General features: G+C 34.7%; 1 non-coding gene across 1 annotated transcript; it reads left to right on the forward strand.

Annotated features, from left to right (window-relative positions):
- Positions 1-3,064: 3,064 nt before the first annotated feature.
- LOC116554066 lies at positions 3,065-3,171 on the forward strand. The gene has a single exon (XR_004270036.1). It is a non-coding gene; the product is annotated as a U6 spliceosomal RNA (small nuclear RNA).
- The last annotated feature ends 912 nt before the right edge of the window (positions 3,172-4,083 follow it).

Genomic DNA, 4,083 nt, shown 5'->3' on the forward strand with positions numbered 1-4,083 from the left:
GGAGGTTCAAAAAAAAAAAAAAAAAAACCTAAAATAGATCTACCACATGATCCAGCCCTTTCTCTGGAGGGCATACATATACCTAAAGGAAAAGAAATTGGTATAACAAAGAGATATCGGCACTCCCATATTTATTGCAGCACTATTCACAATAGCCAGGATTTGGAAGCAACCTAAGTGTACATCAGCAGATGACTGAATAAATAAAATATGATGCATATACACAATTAGGTATTATTTAGCCATAAAAAAGGAATGAGATCCTGTAATTTGCAACAAAATGGATGGAACTGGAGGTCATTATGTTAAGTGAAATAAGCTAGGAATAGCAAAACAAACATAACATGTTGTCACTTACTTGTGGGATCTAAAAATAAGGGTATTAAGGGGTTAGGGGGCATGAGATGATAGTTAATGAGTATAAAAATTAGTTAGAAATATTGAATAAAACTTAATGATTTGTAATACAACAGGGTAACTATAGTAAAAAATAAATTAATTGTACATTTTAAAATAACTAAAAGAGTATAATTTTTTTGTTAAACAAAGGTTAAATGCTTAAGGGAAAGGTTACCCCATTATTCCATGATGTGATTATTATGCATTACATGCCTGTATCAAAATATCTTATGTACCCCCTACATATCTATACCTACTATGTACTCATAAAAAGTAATAATAAATAAAAATTTAAAAAACAATAAAGTTGGTTGGGTGCAGTGATTCATGCCTGTAATCCTAGCACTTTGGGAAGCTATGGTGGGTGTATCACAAAGTCAAGAGTTCAAGACCATTCTGGCCAATATGGTAAAACCCTGTCTCTACTAAAAATACAAATATTAGCTGGGCTTGATGGCATGCGCCTGCAGTCCTAGCTACTCCAGAGGCCGAGGCAGGAGAATAGGTTGAACCCAGGAAGCAGAAGCTACAGTGAGCTGAGATCATGCCACAGCATTCTGGCCTGGTGACAGAGCAAGACTCCATCTCAAAAAAACAAAAACAAACAAACAAAAAATAAAGTTGAAAACAGAAAATCAATAGCAAAAATTGTCAAGACCAAATCCTTTTTTTTTCAAATGATCTATAAAATCAATATGCCTTCCAGGGTAAGTAAAAAAAAAAGAATCACAAATTTTTAATATCAGAAGGGGACATCACTGCAGATCCCATGGACATTAAAAGGTTATTAAGGAAGTATTATTGAACATCTTTATACCTACAAATCTGATTACCTGTATGAATTTGACCAATTCCTTGAAAGACACATTCTGCCCAAACTCACAAAAGTAGACAGATAATCTGATTAGACCTATGTCTATGAAAGTAATTGGGTCAACAAGCAATAACTTTATAAAACTCCAAACATCAGGCCCACGGAGTTTCACTGTTGTATGTTACCAAACATTTAATTAAGATATTATACAAATTTTCTTTAGTCTCTTCCAAAAGATAGAATAAGAGGTTCTATCTTCTAACTCAGCCTCCTCAGTGTGTGTGGAAAGCATTACCCTGATGCCAAAACCAGAAAAAAAAATTGCAAGAAAACTAGACCAATATCTCTGGTAAATCTGAATGCAAGCATTCTCAACCAAATATAAGCAAATTAAATACAACATGTATAAAAAGAAGTGTATAACATGATCAAGTAAAATATTTCTTAGGTATGGAAGGCTGGTTCAACATTTGAAAATCAATGTCATCCATTATATCAACAAGTTGTAGGAAAAAAAGTTACATAATCATATTAATAGTTATAGCAAAAGCTGTATTGAAATCCAGCGCCCAGTCATGATAAGAACAAAAAACAACTCTCAGCAACTAGTAACAGAGAAAAACTTCTTAAATTTTATAAAGAACATCAACAAAAGCCTGACAGCATACTTAATGATGAGATCAGGGACAAGGTAAGGATGTGCTCTCTCATCTCTGCTTTTCAATATCATACTTGGAAGTCCTTTCTAATGCAGTAAGACAGGGAAGGGAAATAAAAGTTACATTGATTTGAAAGGGAGAAATTTTTTTAAAAAACTGTTTTTGCAAATGACACAATCATCTATGTAAGCAGTTTGAAACGATCAACAAAAAACACTTCTTGAACAAATGAATTATTATGGTAAGAGTTCAAGTTACAAAGTTAATATACAAAAGTCAATCCCTTTTATATGAACCAGCAATAAACAAGTGTAATTTGAAATTAAAAACACATTACTATTTATATTAACACTGCCAGAAATAAAATATTTGGATAAAAATTTAATAAAATATACATGTGATCCATATGAGGAAAACTACAAAACTCTGTTGAAGGGTATCAAATAACTAAATGGAAAGATACTCCATGTTCATGCATAGGAAGTCTCAATAGCGTCAAGATGTTGGTTCTTTCCTACTTGATCTATAGATTTAACAAAATCCCAATCAAAGTTTCTGTAAGTTATTTTGTGGATATCAACAAACAGATTTGTAATATTTTTTTGGAGAAGAAACAGGCTTTGAATAGCCAACTCGATATTAAATGAGAAGAACAAAATTGGAGGACTGTCACAACTAAACTTTAAGATTTACTATAAAGTTACAATAACCAAGGCAATGTGGCATTGGTGAAAAGTAGCAAATGGGTCAGTTTAACAAAAGGAGAGAGCTCGGAAATAGAAGCACATAAGGACGAGTGTCCTGCAGCTATTGGATGAAGTGTTCTGTAAATATCTGTTAGGTTCATTTGGTCTATATTGATGGTGAAGCCTAATGTTGATTTATTTTCTGTCTGGAATATCTCTCCAATGCTGACAATGAGGTGTTGAGGTCTCCAGCTATTGGAGATCTCTTCACTGCTGACAATGAGGTGTTGAGCCTCCAGTATTGGGGCCTTCTCTCTCTTTAGCTTTCTTTTTATAAATATCTCAAATATATAAATAAAAATATATTTGATTCATATATCTGGGTGTTCCAGTGTTGGGTAAATATACAGTCACAGTTGTTATATCCTCCTGCTGTATTGACCCCTTTATCATTACATCATGACCTTCTTTGGTTCTTCTGTTTTTGTTTTGAAATCTATTTTGTCGTGCTCGCTTCGGCAGCACATATACTAAAATTGGAACGATACAGAGAAGATTAGCATGGCCCCTGCGCAAGGATGACACGCAAATTCGTGAAGCGTTCCATATTTAAAAAAAAAAAAAAAAGAAATCTATTTTGTCTGATATATCTGTTCCTGCCCTTCTTTTGGTTTATATTAGCATATAACATGTCTTTTTTCCATTTTATTATTTTCAGTCTATGTAGATGTTCATAGGTGAAGTATGTTTCTTGTAGGCAACAGATCAATGTGCCTCTTTTTAAATCCCCTCATCTACTCTATGTCTTTTGATTGAAGAGTTTTGATTAAAGTGTCCATTGACACTCAATGTTATTACGGATACATCTGAACTGACTCCTGCCACATTGTGATTTGTTTTCTAATTGCTTTCTTGTCTTCTCTTTCTTCCCTCTTTTCTGTCTTCCTTTCAGTGAAGCTCATTTTCTCTGGTGGTATGATTTAGTTTCGTGCTATTTGCCTTTTGTGTATCTGTTGTATGTTTTTTGATTTGAGGCTACTATGAGGCTTTTAAATACTATCTTATAAACCATTACTTTAAACAGATGACAACTTAACACTGCATAAGCAAACAAACCAACATGAAAAAAGAAAACAATGAATCTACACTTCTAACTTCATCCTCCCACTTTTTAACTTTTCGTCATTTCTCTTTTATGCCTTATTGAACTATGTCTTTAAAAGTTATTGAAGTGGCCGGGCGCGGTGGCTCAAGCCTGTAATCCCAGCACTTTGGGAGGCCGAGGCGGGTGGATCACGAGGTCAACAGATCGAGACCATCCTGGTCAACATGGTGAAACCCCATCTCTACTAAAACTACAAAAAATTAGCTGGGCATGGTGGCGCGTGCCTGTAGTCCCAGCTACTCAGGAGGCTGAGGCAGGAGAATTGCCTGAACCCAGGAGGCGGAGGTTGCGGTGAGCCGAGATCGCGCCATTGCACTCCAACCTGAGTAACAAGAGCAAAACTCCATCTCAAAAAAAAAA

Source organism: Sapajus apella, unplaced genomic scaffold (assembly GCF_009761245.1).
Source record: "Sapajus apella isolate SASKATOON/1434 unplaced genomic scaffold, GSC_monkey_1.0 scaffold1, whole genome shotgun sequence".
In the NCBI taxonomy this organism is placed as follows: Eukaryota; Metazoa; Chordata; class Mammalia; order Primates; family Cebidae; genus Sapajus; species Sapajus apella.